This window comes from Limulus polyphemus, unplaced genomic scaffold (genome assembly GCF_000517525.1).
Source record: "Limulus polyphemus unplaced genomic scaffold, Limulus_polyphemus-2.1.2 Scaffold863, whole genome shotgun sequence".
Taxonomy (NCBI): Eukaryota; Metazoa; Arthropoda; class Merostomata; order Xiphosura; family Limulidae; genus Limulus; species Limulus polyphemus.
In genome coordinates, this window is record NW_013666473.1 from 218,447 (window position 1) to 241,162 (window position 22,716).

At 34.5% G+C, this 22,716-nt stretch overlaps 1 long non-coding RNA gene across 1 annotated transcript in view; it reads right to left on the bottom strand.

Annotated features, from left to right (window-relative positions):
* LOC111086119 overlaps positions 1-16,527 on the bottom strand; it is a 19,646-nt gene extending 3,119 nt beyond the window's left edge. Inside the window, exons 1-3 of the long non-coding RNA XR_002610885.1 lie at positions 16,292-16,527; positions 13,417-13,742; positions 6,930-7,066 (exon numbers count right to left, since the gene is read on the bottom strand). This is a non-coding gene — a long non-coding RNA (uncharacterized LOC111086119). The remainder of the gene's footprint in view (positions 1-6,929; positions 7,067-13,416; positions 13,743-16,291) is intronic.
* Between the last annotated feature and the right edge of the window lie 6,189 nt (positions 16,528-22,716).

Consider the following 22,716-nt stretch of genomic DNA (forward strand, 5'->3'; position numbering starts at 1 on the left):
GTTTCAAAAGTCTTCCACTTTTCATCTTCAGGTCAGTGTGTGTAAGGTGTTGTTGGTCTTTATAGTATTCTGGTGGGTTGTGGAGAGCGTGTTATCATTGATTGTTCTATCCCCGTTTCTTATTAGAGGAGCAATTTCCTGTAGATTCAACCAATGGTAGCCACAGGTTACTCACCTCTAATCCGGAATCTCTGTTTAGTGAAGGTTTAATTGTGTTAATATAAAATGATTTTTTATATAGAGTATGATATAGAAATACCAGATAAAACTGTGCCACAAACAGATCTATTTTCTTGAAACATTAGTTAAATTGTGTTCCCTCTTCCCACCATAGCATGAGCCTTTATTTCCATCATCCTCTTTCATGAAAAAATAACTAACTTATCAAATTATCCAGTGTTGAAATTGGAACATTCTCTCAGGACTAATAAAAATTACAGGCTCACTACATTTTCTAATAATAACTTGTAGGTCATTCAACCACAGTTTATCTCCCATTCATTAATTTCAATATTGGAATCAAGTTATCTTTTTAAATGCTATTCATGTTTTCTTTATTTCTTCATATCTTTTTATCTGTGTAATTGTTTCGTATGTTTTAGTTTAACATTAACAAAGGACTCACATGCCTTGATGTATACGTGTTTGTTTACATATGCCCATTGGGTTGTATGTCAACTATTTTTGTAGTTTTCACAACTTGCCTACTACTACTGCATGGTCTATCTCAGTAGCATGTTACCTGCTGACATTGAGCTTTGTAGTGACTGTGGCGTCATCTAGCGGCCATCAAGCTTAACGTTTATATTTTAGGCTTTATGAAATAAATAATCGTTGGTAAAAGTTTGAAATCAATCATACATTTTTGAGCAATGTTTTTCCTCAAAGATTAAGATTTGTACTGTTACTACTGTACTTTAACATTACCAGATCAGTTTCTGTACATTTCTCACAAAGATCAATGTAAACTCCAGCAGACATTAGGTAATAATAAACTACCGAGTTCTCAGAGTTCCATGGAATTCTGGAAACCTTGGATCCCCTGGCATCCACACACTATTCTGCATTACTATTAGCAATCTTTCAAAAACTTGACTATCCTAGCTGTTAGAAATTTCTGATTAATCCCATCAGTATCAAGAGCAAAGCTGATATTGGGGCTTTGACTGCCAATGACTCTTATCTCTGCCAACTCATTTGGCTATTGAAAAACTGCAAGATCATTGTCTGTTGTGTCACTTATTGGATGGATTGTCATGGCTCATGGCTGCACCCTCACTTTCCTCAGATTAGTCATTCTCTCTACTCCTTATCCAACCTGTGCATGCACCAAAGGCTTGCCTATAACATATGGTTGAAGCTTATCGACATGCTCCAAACACTTTGGTTGTAACACTGTGTGTGCTACACTATATGATTACTGCTTGATTTCTCACAGCTATGATGATCTGGCAGTTGGATGGCTATTAGTCAAAAGGGTGTTACAAACTTTTGCTTCATGTCAAGGGGCCCAATATACAGAGTACTAGGTATGGACTAGTCCAGCCTGATAAAAGTTGCTTCCATGCTGCTGGCATACACCACAAACAATCAGTCAAAACCTTGGAATGTTCATTCCTTCACTGTCCTATCATAGCATTTTTTTGCCATCATGATACCTTCCCAAATTGCTGAATAGGCAAACTCATGTGCATTTGCCATTGTAAACCTCAGTCACTCAATATACTCTTGGAAGTAAGGAGGGGCTTTTCCTTTCAATAGTGTACCATGCATGGCGTTTCACAGGGAATGTCACTTTTCACCCAGACATAAGTAGATTCGTTGAACAGCCTTTAACAAACTTTGCCAACATCTGCTTTTTTCGATTGTACTGTCCATTCAGCTGAACTATCAGTCTGGGAGTAATAAAGTGAAGTACGAGTCTTTACCACACCTAATTCCTTTCATTACTCAGTGAACAGTTGGCTGTTGAAGTTAGCCCCCTGGTCTATGTGGATTTATGGTGGTGTTCCAAGCCATGTTATCCAGTCCTCAGCTAATGTGTCTACTATGGTCTGCACTGGCATGTCAGTCAATGAATATGCTTCAGCCCACTTTGTGAAGAATACAATAACCACAAGTATGTGGCTATTCTCTGTAAAGGAGAATCAACAATTCATAGTTGGAATATATCCTTTTTTGGCTGGTATTTCCTAGGGATGGTACACACTGTACAGGTTCATACCATCACCACACATTTTGACTCACTCACAGCCAGAAAAACCATCAGATGTTAGCATAAGTTCATGTAACACCTTGGTGTCCTCCAATTTTGTGTTATGCAAAACTCTAGGGAATTCCATACCCCAGTGCCATGGGGATCACTAGCTGAGAACCAATTCTAGGTAGATGATGAAACAATATTACAGTACACCTCACACTTGTAGTTGATCATACAAGTTTCAGAGGTTGCATGCACTGGTACTTCACTTTTCAACCTGTGTCAGGCACAATTCACTTTGCTATGTCTCAAGGAGTGTTCATGCTAGTTCTAGATCCTTCAGTAGAGTTGCCTATCTTAGGAATGACTGATGTTATGGCCGATACAGTTGTGGTTTTAACTCCCACAAGGTTTCCAGGGTCATGACATTCTATGAATGGATAAGATCTCACTGTGTGATGATATAATCCACCTGTGTTTCTGTGATGAGGACCCAGGCAGAATTAAGACAATCCAATTCTTGCAATGTTGTTATCCAATGTGCAAAAATCCCCTCTGGATTTGTAACATTTATTAACCACTTCAGTGAAGCATGATTTTCTTGATTGGTGAACTTTCTACCACACAAATACCAAAGTGTGACCACAGCAAATAGTTCCTTTTTTGTTGTGCAGTATCTGTATTCAGCTGTGAGTGTACAACATGTGTTTCACTGTGACAACACTGTTCTAGCTCCAATATCAGTGACATCAGTGTATTGAAGAAACTCACAGTCTTGGAGTAGCTACTAAAGCCAGCTTCAGGGATCAAAAAGCTTGGTCACACTCTTCACTCCAATCATAGTATGCTTCTACTTTTGTAAGGGCTGACAAAGGTGCTGCTATCTTTGAGTACAACACAAATCCAAGAAAACTGCAAACCTCTTGTTTCATCACTGGTCTGGGCCAGTCTCATACCACACCTTTCTTAGCCAGATTTATCGAAATTCTCTTTCTTTTGACTAAGTGGCTAACAAATTACTTTAGTTCACATGAGAGAACATTTCTCAGACTTCAATTCCAGGTTCTCAGACAGCCTCAGAAATGTGACCAAATACCAAAACATCACAAACATAGACTACGCATTTCTCTTATTGCAATCCCTCAAGAAGGCTGATGTGTTACACAGTCTAAAAAGTAAATGGCATAACACAAAATTCAACAATCCATCTCTAGTGCTAAAAGCAGTTTTTGTTTCCTTTTTGTCATCCAGCTCAACTTGCCAATATCCAGAAGCCAGATCCAAGGTGTTGAAACAGTAGGAACCTACTAATGCATCCAGAAAATCATCTGGCCATGTTAATGGGAAAGTGTCAATGCAGGTCACTGAAGGTTATATGATGCCCTCCTTAATACATCAAAGGAGTTGATGCAGCATTTGCTTTATCGGGTATACAACACCCATATCTATGTGGTGTACAGTTACTCTCATTTGACTCAGTTGTCCATTTGGTCCCACAAATGCAATGACAAATTCATCCAATAAATTACTACATTGTTCTCACTGTATTGGGTTTATATCATCAGTACAATCATCAACCAACACCTTCAGATGTGTCAGTAGTCCAGTATTAGCTTTCAGTTGTGGTAAGATGGATGTAATCCTTTGCTTACCATACCGATGAACAGTGCAGCATCAACTGGATAGCTGATCATCCACAGTTACAGAGCATATTATTGACATAATTTAAAATCTTCAGTGAATAATGTTAATCCATCTTTCTAATAAATACATAATAAATCCAAAATATAATTTGTCATGAGATAATGAGTTTATAAATACTCGTAGTAGAAAATAAAATATATAAATAGCAATTGAGATACTAATGAAAAATTATAAGTTATAATGTACTTCTATATCTACCAAATAAGAATACCAATAACTTTTATTTTAACTAAATACGAGTTTGAAAACTGAATAACCATCATATTACAGTCTACACTTGCTTTTCAAGAAGTACAATTACCACAGTATTTGCATAAGGTCTCTCAACCAGCTTAAATGTCTGTTCCCTAAGTTTTGCTGTGCACTTCTTTAGCTTGTTTTTTAATTCCTGCAATGTTAGGTGTCTATACTTGCTCATTTTTATTCTTATTAACTGCTAGAAACTGAGAGAAAAAAACATTTTTTTTACAAAAACAAAATAACTAAGATCTTGTAAGAGGAATGAAAACAGACCATATTTTTACATGATGCCAGAAAGTAGAGGTACTTTGGAGCCTGAAATTGATTAATGTAGCTTTGTTACTTGTAAATCAATTTTATTAACTTTTTAATTATAACTAAACATTATTCCCACAGTATGGAAATCAGAGAACAAAACAAAATAGTTGAGTAAATGACATACAGACACATATTTCAATAACTGCAAATCACTTATCATTAAAATTAAATGTTTGTTGAGAACAATTGATAACAACACGTTCTGCTTTATTTTCATCCCTTGAGAAACTGGAAGTGCTCGTTTTAAAAGTTTTATAACTTATATCAATGAGCTTTGAAGTCTTTAGCTGCTGAAATATTTTTTAAAAAGTTGCATTACTAAAATTCCCTATAGAGTGATATAATTACTCACTAGGTTAATGGAAGATTAATTATTTGAAAAAATAATAGTATAGATAGCTTTAGCAATGAACATTAATTTTTAAAACTGCATTTGTTAAATTTGTAATTTCACATCAAGTCTGTTAAAATGGTTCACTTGAGCATTAAGATACCTAGAGATTGTAACAGAAAATGACTTTCAAAGATGTCTTTTATTCTGAAGCTGTAGATGGCACTATTTATTAAGACATGTAGCTGTCTGAAAGATGTTTATCACAGAAGTAACTTGCATTCAGAGTGCCCTAATGAGACATGTCTCAGAATGGGAAGTATTTCAAATTGCATGCTAGCAAATACACTAATGTTTCGAAAGTAAGAATTCCAAAAGGTTATCTGAGCAAAAAACTATTGGTTTTATTTTGTTACTCAAGTGGAACCTTTACAGTCAGTGTTACCAAAAAGGCAATAAGTATGTTTCTTAGTGCAACATGCTTGATTCATTGCCAGATATCTGTCCATCTGTATAATAATACACACACTGGTAAAACATGGGAATACTCCTACAATCACTTTTAACACATACTAACAGAAGGTAACATTACTATCAAAATAAACAATTTATTACCATTTACAGAATTGAAGATAACAGCAGATAAAGGTTTAAGAGAGTCTGATAATTGTAATTCTAAAACCAGCTTTAAAACAAGAAATTTTCTACTCTTCTCAAATTGTAAACTTTATTTTTTATCTATCAATATACTTCGCTTGTTTGATATTACTCTATCATACTTCTCTGAATGCAAAGTTTTCTTGGCTGCATTACCTTTTCTGTATTATGGATTGCCACTGTCTTAAATAATCAGTTTACAAATAATAATCTACCTTCTTTCAGTTCACATAGACAGTGCTAATCACCAATGCTATCAACACTGTATTTAAGTATTAAGTTACAGTTTTGAACACCAAAAACTGATGAAGCATTGAGAACTAACAGACCTAACATGTGCAGTTTCATGTGACTTTCATCACAAATATTAAATCTATTGGTAAATAATATCAAATTAGTTCACTTGCATTATCTCAATAATGTCTATGGGATTTTTAATTGAATTACACACAGATTGATTCATTGTGACTGTCAAACTGTCAAAAAATCTTTAGAACTTAGAGGCTTAATATAATTATCATTCAATTTTATTGGTAAAAAAGGTTAAAACCAGTACCCTAGTGTCTGAACTTATACATAACAAACTGAAATAAAATAATAGTTTTACTCACTAAAAGCCATTAGTAAACATCTTTGTACTGTCTTTGGATTGAGTCACTGCAATTACAAATGTTTATAGAGCTACCTTTTGTAGCTTATAAAAATATAAAAACTGTCATAACTGCATAATATTTTATTGATCCTGATCTTCTTGATTAATAACTACTACTTTGAACAAGCAATTTTAAATGGTTTTACAAGTTTTTCCTTTCATACATTGTTCCATATTATTCACCACAGGACTACCTGAAACACAGAAGTCTTAGGCACAGAAGCAGGAATAGCAGTTACACAATAAAGCATGAAAGTTTGAATAAAAATCCAATTACCTAACTATGAGTAAAAATTCAGTAGTACTTTGTTGGTTGTTTAATCTCAGCTGCTTCTGATTCTTCAGAAGCATCTCCTCCACCCATAACATAGTCTCATGTCGTTTAGGAATTCCGCTACACTGTGTGAGGAGGCACCTATGTGGGCTCAACTGTCAAGACTGGGAGATTGTTTAAAAGAATAATCTAACTCTAGGTTCAAGGAGAACTCAAGTACTTTCAACATACACCAGGTAAACGTGATGTGGTACAATCCCACAAAATATTCGAGGTAATTGATAAAATTGAAAATGAGACTATTCTACAGGTGAGGGAGACACTTCTGGTTCTTTGAAAGAAGTCAAGATTAAACAATCAGCAAAATTCTACTGAACTTTTACTAACAATTTAAGAATAGCAATATTACACAGAAATATATCTGACACAGAACTGCAGAACTTGTATTCCAAAATAGCAACCAAAATCATACAAATATATGTGTGTGATAAAACGCGACATGACATTACCCTAAAACAATTTAGGAATTTATAAGAGAACCATTTTTACTTACCTCTAAATGCTATTAGACTACATGTAAAACAGTTTCCACTGTTGATGACAAGCAGTTTCAGTCCTGTATTATCCACACATTGCTTGTCTTCAGAAAAAGCTGTTTATTTTGCAATACATTTTCCATCTTGTAATCTTCTTTATCATTTTTTGTGTGAAGGAAAATAAACAAAAAGAAAAGACTTCGGTAAGATTTATATTTTCTTAAATTCCAACTGATTGCTAGTGAACTGTTTTATTTGTATAAATTTCTACGCATGTAACAAATGTAGCTATTCAAAAAATGCTGTTAAACAATCAAATTATAAAAAGGTAAAAATGTAAGTTATAATTGAAAGAGAAGAAACCTAAGGGATTGTGTGAGTTTAGTAGTTTACTTTAATATCAGCAAAGTTTTTTCAAAACATACTTATTTCAATTACTGCTAAGTATTTCAATAAACAAGGCACATGGTCTAAAGACTGAGCTTATGTCTTTGAAAACTAACATTTTGATCTGAGTGATGGCAGTGATGGCAATAACACAAAAATGTGTGTCCTGGATGCAAATCAAGTAATTGGATGTAAAACAAAAATTGTTCTACATTCATAGAACACATAAAAACAGAAAAGAGAAACAACAATAAAGTAAGAAGTGTCTTAACCCATTCCAGACTGGGAGGGTGTCACTTCTATCCCTTGAATTTTTCCTTGTGATAGTGGAAATACTTAATAAAATTGCACGAAACTTAGAACCAACTTTCTTAATAACTAAATATTATCTAGCTTCCACTTAAAGAAATTCATAAAATTTGGTTTTGTTTTCTATCATTTTTTATGTTGTGAAATTTCCAACATTTTGTTGTGAGACATTATTTTGAAAAACATTAGAAATACTTCTTTTCATTTTAGAATTTAAATTTGTTCTAAGTGTTGTTACGACAGCGGAAGTTGCATGACACTGGGAGCATGCATACTGGAATTTCTCAAATGATCATGAACGCCCGAGTGCATTCGCTTTTTAGTATATAAGCCTGTCGAGAAAAACCAGCGGGATTGAATTGAAGAGATAGATAATCGAGTCACGGTAAGTCGATTCTGTTTCTGTGTCTTGCAGTCGCATTGAGCAAAGTTATCGTGCTTGTGAATCGCTGTGATTATAGCGTGTGTTTATAAAAGTCGTTCAGTTTAAAGTGACGAGGAACGTATTGACTGTGGAAATTCTGTGTATTACAAAGTTTGTATGGAGAAAGAATAAACTAGTTTTAATCAAGAAAGGACTTGTATCGCTGAAGTTTCTTGGAAAGAATTTCTACAGGAAATTAACAAACAAGCAGATATGCAACAGTGTTGATTAAAACATTCCCATTCCATATTGGCCATACTCTGGAATGTTACACAACACACAGCTTTGCCTACCAAAATAATATGAAAGCATAAAATATACAGGTGTGTGAACCAAACACATCAAATATAAGAAAAAAAATGAGTATTTTCAAATTTTGAAAAATTATGCAACAATACGCTAACAGACAATCAAGCACTTAAATGGTTTGATCAGTTCACATACTATCTAATTTTGAAATTACAAATGTTTAGTATACTAAAGACAGATTTATTACAAAACTTCTCATATTGATAAAAACTTACATAAGTTTTCAGTTTTGTTCCAACAGTTAAGGGTCGTAAAAATTGCTTCCTTTTCAATGTGAATTTATCTTTTTTTCTTTTAAATAAATAAACTGTAATGTAATTCCAAACTGATTTTTCATGGAAGTAATGATATTGTTACATATGAGATGCTCATAAAAAAAACACATGCCATGAAAGAGAAAAATTATGTTTAAAAATTAACTTTATATTGACACATTGTACAGTTTATGTTAGATTAATTACATCACACTATATTGATGTTTAGGCCTAATATCAGTGAGTTGTTGAATCAGCAAATATTTTTACCATTGTGGCAGTTCATGTTAGTTATAGCATCACAAGTTTCATTCAATAATAATTATGTGGAAATTGGCAAGCAAGAAATAGAGTTAAGGTCACAAGGATTCACTCTGCAAATGCTTGAATGTTAACATATTCCTTAACTGAAAATGTATTTCTGATAGATACTTACCTCTTCTCATAAAAGGCTTTCTCAAACTTATACTGCCCTTTATTGGCACAAATTTTTGCACACTACTAGCCTTGACACTCCCACTTATTTCTGCATACTAACATGCAAATGCTTATGCAGTAACCCTCCACCAATAGGAGTGTGACATTACCCCTTTCATAACTAGCACCCTCTCTAAGCTTGCAGCTGTTAATCACTTTGAGATTGGACAGATCACACCAAACAAAACTGAAGTGGGGAGAATGGGTGGGAAATGTGAAAGGAGGAATCTATAGGAAGTGCATTTTCAGTTTAAGAAAATGTTGACTTTCGATACTTCTGAGCCAGATATACTCGTTGCCCATTAGTAATGTATCACTAAAAGGGTGGAAACATGGAGGGACACCAAGAAAAAATTACAAAAATAATGGGACCCCCTGGTGTAAAGTGGCTAGGGCACAACAGACCGTAAGTGGGAGTTCAACCTCCACCAACACCTGATGGCATCTGGAATTGTACATCAGGTGCACAGTAGGAAGAGGGTCCTCTATCTTTCACCTCAAAAATAAGTACCAGTAGAGAAGAGGAGCTTCCATACCAAGAACCCACCTCTGCATGTACGCACCTCCAACACAACCAACACCGGTTCCACCGGGAACCCACATCCGGCAGATGGAAGGAAGGTGGAGAGCCCAGGTGGGTGTTCCTCTCCAGTCCAAAACCTGGCACCAATGGGAATTTTTTGTCCAGTCTGCGGTAGGAAGAAGGTTCCATAGCCTTACACATGCAGGAATTCCTGTATCTCGTCCAGTTACAATCAACACCAGGTCCACCAGCAATCAAGATGCAGTGGATGGTAGGAAGATGGACCATAATTTGTGGTTGCATCTCCAATCCAAAACCTGGAGTCATTGGGAATTTATTGTCCAGTCCACATTAGGAGGAGGGTACCATTCAAACACACATGAGGACTTGTGTGGCTGGTCCAGCTCAAAATAATCCCCGGGAACTGACATCCGGCAAATAGTAGGAAGGAGGGTGCCTCAGGCAGAGGGGCAAAATGCAATATATAGTGGAGTGCTACATCCAACACTGGCGGCATCTGAAATGATACATCAGGTCCATAGTAGGAAGGGCATCATGCCATCTGCACAAACAGAATGCCACCGCTCTACTCTCAACTGAGTGGTATTGTGCATACTCAGGAGGACAGACCTCCATGGTCCATCACTCCAGTGACTAGGAACTGGTAAGTGGCAAGGACTCCCATACTCCACAAGAAGAAGGAGGGAAAAAATGCGTTGGAGAGTCCTGAGAACCACAGCACCAGAGACAGTGCAATGGGTGACCAGCTTCTGAAATTGTGCATTAGGTCCATAGTAAGAAGAGCCTCAATGCTATGGATCATCACAGATGGGCAGTAGTCCCTGTCTGCTTTACTCATGCTAGTCCACGAGAATGAACATATTTAGGAAGCAACAGATCATGACAGATACCTATGAGCAGTCCTGCGGAACACCCTATCTCAATGGTGTGTGTAACATGACCTTATGACATGTTATGATAGTGTATTTCAATATATAGAGAACACATCGAAAGAGTCAATCAACCAATACCTGACTGCATCTGGAATTGTACATCAGGTCAGCAGTAGGAAGATCCTCAACGTCACAGTCATCTAGCAAAGTATATGATCATAGGTCATATAGTGCAGATTTAAAACTAAATATACCTGGGCAGGCAACATTCACCACAGAGCAGGATCTAAATATGCAATAAAGGACTGTGCAAAGAAAAACGAAAATGAACAGAGTACTTACCACCCACAGATACAAAGTTACAGCACTAATGGTAAGGTGAAGGATGTGATGGGAAGAAAACATTAAGAAAGGTGACAATCGACAGGAGAAAGGGAAGAAAAACACCAGGTGGATTAACTGGTAAATTCAACCTGGAAGGGAAATGGGAAAAAAAAATCATCGGAGAGGTGAAGATTTCACATAAGAAACAACTGGACTCAGGAGAGCCTTGAACAAGCAATGAAGGAGAGTGGGATCAGAATGGTCATAAATGTGGGAAAAAGGGTTTGAAGGGAGAAGTACTCTCTCGAGCAGCTGAAGTCATGGGCATAAAGGAATGATCAGAAAGAGGAGAACCTAGGAACTAAGAAAACAAAAATGCAGCTAATATCAATCACGAACACATCAGAACAACAAAGTTTGCATGCCACCAAGAGCAGGAACAGGTACTTCAAGCAAAGGTGATTTAAAAAAAAACAACACACAAAGACATAAGGTCCAATGGAGGATGGGGAAGAGTAAGGAGGACCACATAGAGGTGCAAATCTGGAAGGGAAGCAAGGCGGGAAGGACAGGACAAAAGAAAGGAACAAAACAAAATGGATAAGACTAGCAACTGGAAAATACAAGAAAAGTCAGTAAATCAAAAAGTGGCAGATAATGCCACCCTATAGCCAGCATCTAAAGAGTGGCATTATAGGGGCATCTAAGGGATCCCAAACAATGCTCCATTGATGATGATGCATGAGGGCATGACCAAGAGGAATGAGAGCTTTGAGTGAAGCCCATGTCCCAAGAGAGAGAAAACCTTTCACACATTAGGAAAAGAAGAGGATGAGATGCTACATACGAGACATTCTATAGCTTGCAACGAAAGTGGAGCAGGTAGGGCCTGATGGAGGAGGGAGTTGAAAAACACCCCAATAAGAAACAAGTAACTGTATGGGTGTGAGGAAAAACTGTTCCACTTTGACAAGCAAACCCCCATGACAGTTTCTTAGAGAAGAAACTGAGGATGGAGAACTAAGTCATCTAGTGAGGAGGCAAGAAGCAGCCATACATAAATAGAATAGTGGAAATGAAGGCCCCTGGAAAAAATTGGGTGGGCAAAAAAGAACTGGATCCTGAAGAGGAGGGAAGGAAACAGGAATGACAGACAATGGAGAAATGAATTGGAACTTAGGACCACACTTACTGAAAAGACTATCGGAACTCAAAGGTCAACCCCCAAGGACCTCCAAAAATGGGCAAATTTTATGAAACAGGAGAGAAGGACAGAACATAACATACCTGAATAATCAAATCCACCAAAGGGGAAAGAGGTTCGAGCAAATAACCCGAAATGATATGTGACTGAGAGGCATACACAGAAGGGGAAACAAAAGGCTGTCCAAATCCAAAACTTCCTTATCACTGAAAACCATGAGAGGACAATCATCAGTTTGTTGTGAATGTTACAGAAAATTGGTTGACTCCTGACTAGAGCCGTCACTTCATGGGCTGAGAATCATGGTTCCAATGTATTGGATGTGGTGGGAATTTCACTGCAGCAGTTGTAGTCATGACCACTTGAGCTTGAGAGTGCATAACTCATGAAAGTGAAAGACAAGAGAAGATATATAAAATTATTCATAACTCTACACTAAGTAATGAAAATAGTAAAGAACAATGTAATTAAGATAGAAATGTTAAGAAAGTAAAAACTTGTGGATAAGTGAATCAAACCACGAGTGAAAACATCTATTCAATAAGACTATCAATCGAGAAGTGGTTAACAGTTGCAAGATTAGAGAGGGTGCTAGTTATGATAGGGGTAATGTCACATTCCTATTGGTGGAGGGTTGCTGCATAGTCATTTGCATGTTAATATGAAGAAATAAGTGGGAGTATCAAGGCTAGTGGTGAGCGAAAATTTGTTCCAATAGAGGGCAGCACAAGTCAAGAAAGCTTTTTGTGAGAGGAGGTAAGATATCGTATCAGAAGCAATGCTAACAAGTAGTATTTTTATACCACCTTTCTGGGATCCTTCTGTCCACATTTTTTTGCAAAACTAGCTTCTTCCTCTTCATTTTTTTTTAACTTTGGAAGATTCAAGAAATACCAGCAAATTCTAGATGGCAAAATGAAATAAAATTTTAGTAACTTTGTTTTTATTTAAATATTCTGATAATTTTTTTTTACTTTGTTTGTTATTAAGCACAAAGCTGTCTGTGCTGTCATAACCACAAGTATCAAATCCTTAATTTTAGCATTATACATTTTTTGCACTATTATTCATTACCTTCATTTTTATACCACCTTTCTGGGATCCTTCTGTCCACATTTTTTTGCAAAACTAGCTTCTTCCTCTTCATTTTTTTTAACTTTGGAAGATTCATTTTTTCCAGTACTTATAGGTCATAGTAAATACAATATTATATATATGTATATATGATGATCAGGAATACACTACCATAATTTGTAAAGAATATATCTGGATTCAGCTTTTTTTTTTGTAGTTGTAACATCCTTGTAAGCCAGATATGGGAAATTGTATACTTATAATAATGTTCCATCTTAGACAAAGGTTAACTATTATATTGATTGATCCATAAAGCTTATACTCACTTGGTCCTGTTTCTCTGACATGCTTCCTGGAGTAGGGTCATACTCATTTCATGGGTGGTATGTAGACTTGTACAAGTTAATATAAGTTGTGTGGGTTTAACTCATTTGAACACCTTTAATGAGAGTTTTCATTGGCATAGGTGATCTAAGAATTGTTAGATACTGCACTAGGACTCTGGTGTGACTGAACAGTGTGGTATTTTATTATTCCTGCTATGGTTCTTCTACTGTGTGTGGACATATTTTATTCTTGATCCTGCTCCTGTACTGTGTGGATGTGTTCCTGTTTTTATCCTGCTCTGCACCAGCAGCCAATAAGAGTTCAGCTGCAAAACAGAAACAGATAGATAGTTAGTGACTTACAGTTTACATTTTACTCTGAACAAAAATTTTGTATATTTGTATTTACTTTGTTGTTCGAGTTCATTTAATTCCCTACATAACATTTCCAGATCCCATTTTGTGAATACACAAATTAATTGCTAGATATTCATCTACCTGAATACAATATACATACACACATGTATAATACTAATAATAATTATTAAGTAAAAATTTAACCGTATTTTAAAAAAATACAAAAATAAGGTGATTGTAAGTCAATTACCATTAATCTTCTTTAACAAAAAATCATAAGAAATATTGTATTTTCTTAAAAGTAAATGATGTAAAATCTTTTGTACTGTGCTACAATTTATATTTATTTTTATTACAAATAATTTCTCCAGTAACTGAGACTACTGAAGTCCTTTTGAGTAAGGCAAACATTCTCAATAGAATCACATCTTCCCAGTACCTTAGTGTTGTCAATGAACTTGGATCTCTTTTTTCCAAGCCTCAAAGCTAAGTTTTGTTAAGTAAAGATCAAAAACTGATACAAGCAGTAACTGAAAACAAGTGAATGAAAGCTCTGGGTTCTGTGTATATGAATAATAATAAAATTAAACAACCTTAACTTATGCCTTTCACCATTTCAACCACAAGTTGTAAGTCTAATGACCTGTGTGTTTTTCTTTCAGAAAAAGAATGGAGTAGATTACTTAAAAGAAAATTATTATGTTTTAGATTTTTCAAAACATAGGTTTACAAATAATACTTATCAATCTCAAATCTGTCATTTTGTAAAAATTTTTAGTTTTTTTAATTCTCCATGAGAGTGATATACAATAACTTCAGGTAATCACCATTCAATGTTTAAGTGCAGGTCTCCGACTACTATTACCACAGGATTATTCAAAGCAGAGACGTCAGAACCAGAGTGCTGTAGCATCCCCACTGTTAAATATTTAATTAAATAGCAACTGTAAATTATATTATTATATTAATTTTCTGGGGGGTGCATGCCCCCAGATCACTCCTAGATTGAGCTGCTTTTAGCAGCTCCTTATACTTTCAATCTCTCATTGTAAAATCTGTATGTATAGCCCCCACTTTCCAACTCCTTCCTATACCACTGACTGAAAGCATGCAAGTGCTAATGGTGTATGATTTCAGGGGGCATATTAAAAGAAATATTACAAGTAGTTGTGAAAAACTTTATCATCTCTAGTTTCTTAAAGAAAGGTCAACTTTAAAATTGCATTTGAATAGAAGTTGGATAATGAAAAGTTAAACTTGAGAATAGACTGTATACTACTGTCAACTAGAAAAATAAAATAAGTGGTAGAATGTGAAAGGCAGTTAGGATAACCATCAAATGCCTAAAATTTAACATTATGATCATGATTAACAAAGTCAGAGATGGGGTAATTCTTAGCATCAGAAATTTTAAACTAAGGTTACATGAATAGTGTTTAGTATTGTTTGAACCAAAACTCTCACCAAGTTCAAGTATCATACTAACATAAAAAACTAACCAAACTTTTTAAAAGTGAATGACAAAGGTGCCAAAAATAAAAATATGAAGAATCCCACTAACAACATCAAGATGAATATCTCATCCAAAAAACATAGAAGCTCTATCAAAAAAATGTTGAACAAATTGGTAAGACAGGAAAGATATTTCCTAAAACTATGCTCAGCAAACTGAGAGTCATTAGTTAAATTCATTGACCTATGGTTCCCCAGACCCTCTATACACCTAAAGACTGAGCTTGAGTACAATTTTCCTCATAATTTTAATAGCACATTTGACACAAATTAGCAAAATTGAAAATTTGCCAATTATTTGATTGTAAGTAGAATGAGCCCATTTTTCTGATTTTTGGACATGATGAAACTAATAAATTTATTCATTAACTAGACCTATGTAATTTATAACTGGGAAATAAAAACTACATAACTACCCAGATTAATTTCTAACTGGGAGTTAACATTTTACAACGAGCTAAACATGATTTTTATCTGGAAGATAATGTTTTGCATGACTTGTTTCTAATTAAAGGATTACAAATGAAGAAACCATTGCAGCAGGAGTAGCTTTCAATCATTATGGTGAGACACAAGTGAAGTAGTTATTATATTCATAGCAAATTTAGCAGTGTAATCTATATCAAGGTATATATATATACATTTATGAGCACTACTTGTTACATAAAATAAATTTATCTTCTGTCACTAATTAATCAATGACACATTTTTATGTAAAGCCTCTATCCCAGAATGTGTTTACTATGTTCATGTCTAGACCTTCTGCTTTTAAAACATCTTCCAAACATCAAGACTTTTGAAAAAAAAAACATTATAATAAGTGCAGGATAACACTTTTGTGCTATAATTTGGATCCCATGTTTATTATAGAAGTCACTCAAGTCATTGAAGCAGTGCTCTGTTGCTATTAATAAAACTAATATACTTTTATGGTGTATTTATAGACATACTGATTACAAGTCAAAAGTGCTAATTATCTCTATACATATCATTAGTTAGGCCTCACTTGGAATATTGTGTTTTGGTCTCCTTATCTAAGAAAGAATTTGACTACTTGCGCATTTTTCATGTAACTCATGGCCAAGTTGTTTTCATTCTAGTTGCCTTTGTTCCTTGTCATTCTCTTGAAATAACATCTTGTTTGCTCATGGGAGGTATGGTGATAATGCAACACATTGTCCAAAGATGTCAACAGCATGCAGTGTCCTCCAATGGTAGGTCAGGTGATGCCTCGAAGTTATAACCTCCTGTTTCATTGGGCTTAACAACAGTGACATAGGTGGCACTTTCATCCCTAGAACATAACATTATAGAATTTGGTATATAATATTATGATTTATTAGTTAATTCTCTCTGAAGCTCAAACACTTTGTGTGGTAAGTGAATTAGTAAATAGTAATACTCTCCTAAAATTTAATCTGTAATATTATGTAGTTCATATTAAACCTCTTTACTTCATTATGAGAGTTGAGAGAGTTAACTATCTAGTAAAGACACTGTCCTTCATACAATACACACACTAGTTTGTTTGTTTTTTGTTTAAATAAAGATTTGTTTTAATAGTTTCATTTTGAGTTTAGTTACTGATTATAAGTATTATTTGTTTACAAGTTACAGCTTTTACAGTAAGGAAGAATATTTTTCAAAACAGGTATGACATTTTGATCACTGGTGAGATCATTCTGAAGTACACAAAAACTAGCACTAAAACAAATAAATATAATGTAAAATATAGCAGTTTAAGAACTACAATCTAAAATCTGTTTTATGAATGTGTTGATTTTGGTTTTTGTAATCGGATTTGTTACTGTATTTGCTTGATTTTTGAATCTATTTGTTGTGGATCTTGAGGGTTTTTGATGTTGGCTGGAAATCTTGGTGTGTATATGTGTTTATTTTGAAGTACATGCTCATTGTTCATGTTAGTAATAAGTGCTCATATCTGGTTCGTCATATGGTTTGAATGTATTTTGTAATTGTTCTTTGAATGCCTCTGCTTTTTGTACGTTTATGTATGTTATTTTATTTTTGTGTTTTAGTGTAAAATATATTTTGTGGGTATTATGACTGTTTGTGTAGCATTTTAGATTTGCCCAGAAGTGCTTTGGATCTGTAAGTTCATTCAATTGCGAGCAGTAGGAATCTCATCTATTTTCTTTGTTTCATATTTTGTTTCTTAGTGTGTTTATCTGTGTTTTGATGTATGGGTCTCTAGTGTTAATATAAATTCTTCTTAGATGACAGCGTTGTTTTATCATATTTATTATTTATGTATGTGGTTACCATGTGTTATGAGTAGTATGTTGTTTGTGTTTGGGAATAGTCTGATCTGTGGCTTTGGTAAGACACTTGGTGATTGCCTGATTGTTTAACAGCACTCGTCTATATCTGACAGTTTCTCGGTGCGGTATATTATCGAATCTGGTAATAATCTATCTTGGCTATTAGCGAAGTCTAGCCACTTTGCTTTTTTGTAATTGAATTTTGATTTGTATATAGGTTTGTTATGGTGGGGTTCAAGATCGAAGACACACTAGATGGGTAGGTGATCACTGTCTGGATCATAATCTACATTGAAACATACATTTATAAGTAAGTTGTGATGAGCATAGACATAATTCAAGGATGTTATTGTGTTGAGTGAAAAACTTGTGTGTGTGTAGGTGTTGCATCATTCCATTGTACACAGTTGTTATTTTCAAGGAATTTATATAGTTTTCCTCCATTTGTAGTTGTTGTTTTACATACAAGTACGACATCCTTACTATTTAGGTCTTCTATTATTACAAAGTTGTTATTACGGTCATATAGTTCAATGAATAGATCTACATCTATAGTTCTCACAGGAGAACAATGAATATCAGCTATTATGATACATTTATTATTTCTTAAGTGAACATCTATTGTTATATTCTCATATGAGGAATCGACAATTATTTATCTGTGAGACCGATAAAAATGATAGTAGAGTATATCCCTGTTTGGGCCATCCTTGTTCATTCTGTCGACTCTAATTGTCGTGTAACCATAGACATTAAGTAATTACTAATATGTCTGTATTTCTGTGTAAGATTATGACTTCGATCCCGTGCCTCTTGGTAGCAATCCCACCTTGGACATTGACGTGTGGTACCGTGAATTCAGATGAGAAGGGAGCCCATGTAGTCTGTAAGGAATAATTGGTGTGAAGTGTATTTTAGCTATTGTGATGAGCAGTCAAATGCAATCTGTTGATTTTTGTGGGTTTTGGTACTCGTTTATAAATTCAGTAAAGGTGTGTGTTTGCAGCTTCTACTAAGGGATTGTTGTTCGTGTTTTTGATTAAGGTTGCGGGTGTAAGATTTAGCTGGCAATATATTATACAAAGAAGAACCATCTACTCTAATTTTAAAGATTTGCGCGATGATTAAACCTCCACTGGCAGAGTTTTGAATGGCGCAGAAAGATTAATACGAGTTAAAAGGAAAATTATTTCCGCTGCACCTGATACTCCCAGGTCTCAAAGTAGACTTAAAATCCGATCAAGATAGTAACAGGTTCGATCATCTTGTCTTGTTTGTAGGCAAGCACCAAGCGATACGATGGGCTATCAGTGCTGTGCCCACCACGGTTATCAAAACCCAGTTTTTAGCTTTATAAACTTTCGTACTTGCTACTGGGGGGCCGCGTGCGATCAACAACAATAAAATCAAAGTAACAATTTTTGATGGTACTCACATACGGGCATTCGGAGATAAAATAATCTCTTCACTTACACTCTCAAGCTAGAAAGGGGCTAATGTGTAAATCAGATTATTTTTATTACGTTTACAACTAAAGATGGTGTTCTTGTTTCAATCATTGGTCAATGGTAAATTACAGAGGAAAAAAGTTGAGGGAGTAATGTTTAAATTAGTTTGCCAGAAAATTTAACAATTTTTTGAAAACTGGCAAATTTTTAGAACTCTTTTGGTAGTAGTAGAATCGTTGGTAACTTTGTCCAGGAATTCTTTAAGGGTTACTTTGTGTGGCGTTTCTAACGACAAAATCGCCAAGTTCGCAACACTGTTCTATCTAATAGCAGAAACGATGGTTTGAACTTTTTTGTCTTGTGGTTTTGGTGTTGTATGTTCGTTTGATGGCCGGAAATACAATCCTCCATTGTTGATTTTATATCTTTTATTTTTTCACCCCATTGGGACTACGGTAAGTCTATGGACTTATAACGCTAAACACCGACACAGCACAGATAATCCACTGTGTTTCTTTGTTCTTAACTATAAACAAACAAACAAATCACATTTTTCAACTGGAGACTGATTCTGTTGATCTGAAGTGACGATTTGTGTTTTGTTGATCTGTATTTTAGGTTTAAGATACAATCTTGGCAGAGAGGTGGGGAATGAAAGGTTTTATTTTTTGGGGAGTGGGGGTTCGGTGTTCTTTTTATGCATATGGTTTCTCGGCCTTGAAGAAGAAGTGTTCAATCTAGTGGCTTATGGGAGTTTACTACTATTTAGACAAAGAATCTAATCCTTCCTGTTTTGCGGGATGTAATCCTATGGATACTGTGGATATTGGTTGATAGGGTTTTAATTTCTCTAGCAGTGATCGAAAGATCGATGTTTCATATGAAGATACTCTACATGCTGCAGTTTTCTTGCATTTCAAAAATCCAAGAAGAGAAAAGTTAGTAATATCTTCAGATGTTGAACAAAAATAACACCTCTATTAAACTGTCGTGTAATGACCAACAACTTACATATTTCAACATTATGAACGATTCGAACCATCTCCAAAAACAATAAAAAGAACAGATGATATTGATAGTTGAAGAAAGTGCGTAGATGAATGTTTTAACAACGTTAGGAATAATGTTGAAGAGTTATATTTTACACTTTGAAAAACATACTTCATAAAGTTAAAATTAGTAAAAATAATATACAGCGCTTTTACATTTTCCTGTCTTTGTTTTATTACCATTACAAATGTTGATACTTAAATATTAAACTTTTTCCATTTAACATGAATCAAATTTATTGCAAATGGCGAAATTGGTGAGCTTCATGCTACCTTTACATAATCAATGTCTAGATAAGATGATAAAGTATTTTTAAAGTAAAAAAAAGAAATAAAACGCTTAATTATTATCAGATCATAAAGTTCCACTTCATAAATGTTTATCTACAAACGACACAAAGCTGAGAAAAACTATTATTCATTTGAGAAAATGGAAAGTATTTAGAGATACTTCATTGCAGTTTCATGTATTCATTTAGGGCCACTGACTTTTACAAAGGCAAGACTAAAGAGATGGAGAATAAGAGGGGTTGTAAATTTTTTTATTTGTTCCATTCTTTCTTTAGGCTTGCATTCGCGCTTTAAATAAGTTTATATCTTGTTCAACACTTAGCTGTTTTATATTATTACTACTTAGCAGACTCACGGCAACTTCTTGAATTAATTAATGCATATAACTGCAGTAATATATATATATATATTTCTGTTCACTGTTTTAGAGGTGGTATACAGTAACATCAACCATTATCATTAGTCCGTGAAAAAGTGTTCACTTTTTGCTGTCGTTTATGAACATTCACGTTTTAAAACAAATCAGTAAGTGCGTGCTAGTTAATAAAAAAAAAGCAAACAGGATTATAGGTCGTATACATAGAAATATTGAGTATAAGTTCAAGAAGGTCATCAATTCACTTTATAAGGTGCTGTTTAGGACTCATTTAGAATATTGTGTCCAGCTTTGGTCAATTTATTTAATAATGTATTCAGCTTTTGTCAGCATATTTAACATTGTGTTCAGCTTTGGTCAGTTTATTTAATAAAAGTTTATGTTTTCTTTTTAGCTCAAAGCTACGCATTGGGATATCTGCACTGTGCCAATAGCGGGTATCAGACCCCGATTTTTAGTGTGATAAGCAGCAACCTTACCACTGAAACTCTATGGAGGTTATTTAAGAAAGGATGTTGAGTTGTTAGAAAGAGCTTGGAGAAGAGCTACCAGGTTTTTTTTTGGAAGGGGAGAGGTTATCATATGGGGATAGCCTGAAATATTTTTACATACTTTCTCTGGAGAGGAGAAAGGCTTTGACTGAGGTAAGTCTGTTAGATCTTTAGAATTCGGAAATCTAAAACCTATTTACATAAAAAAAATTGCAGGCAGTGAGACTAGACCGGGGACACAAATTGAAGATATTTAGACACAACTCTACTTAAGGCAGTGTTGCTTTTCTAATATGGTGGCCATCTGATGAAATAGTTTGTCTTTTAGGTGTAGTACAAGTCACAAACTGTAAGAATTTAAGAGGAGATAGAAGAATTATTTTATAGATGAGGGTTGGATATAAGAAATGTTTTTTTTTATTATTTGTAGTTTGAAGTGAGATGATGTAACTGAAAATGGAATAGTCTACATATGAATTTTTGTTATTCCTTGGAAATGAAAAAAGGTCGATATTTATAGAATATCGTACTTTTATGATGCAATAGGAAATTTTATATTTTCGTAATTCATAAAAAAAATTAAGCTACAAGTGGATAAAAACTATCAGGAAAGAAGTGCCTCTCGAAAATTTTCATTGTTTCGTATACGTTTGTTTGTTTTTTAATTATGCACAAAGCTACACAAGGGCTATCTGTGCTCTGCCCACCACGGGTATCGAAACCCGGTTTCTAGCGTTGTAAGTCCGGAGACATACCGCTGTGTTACTGGAGGGCGTTTTGTATACGGCAGATACGTGTGATGTTTTCTACGTATTTTTAATATTATAGTCTAATTGATGTATTATAAATATCTAAATATAGAAATGTATAAAAACTAAAAATAAACATTTCTTAACTTAATAATTCGTAATTGTATTATCTAAATAAACGTAAGTCTAATCACAATCTTTTGTTAATAAATAAAACCATTGAGCTTTTTTCAATTATTCGATAAGATATCGTGTTTATCTTTAGGTATGGCTAGAAATAAATGTTTGGTTTTCTTGAAATGATATAATTTCTCGATCATCTTCTAGTGTATTGTTTAGAATTTATTTCACGTTGTTTATAAGCCTAGCAACTTTAAGTTGCTGTGTTCCACATAACTTTTCGTAAACAACATTTCCCGATCTTTTACTTCTTTGAAATCTTTGCGACCCAATATACACTATTGCTTTCACCATGATGATCCCAGATAAGTTTGTATTTCTTCAAGATTGTGCCATAGGAGAAATTTCTGTGGTGATACTACTAGCTTGCATCACCTCTATAGGTCAAATTTCGTTCGGTATTTGCAAATGAGTACCAAGAAATACATACACATTAATGATAATAATAATATATGTTGTCATTATTGGTATTCGAAAGCAACATTTTTAACTGACCATTTCAGAAATAAATATAATTTATTTTTATAATACTTACAGTTACGAACTAACTGTTTTTCGTGTCTCC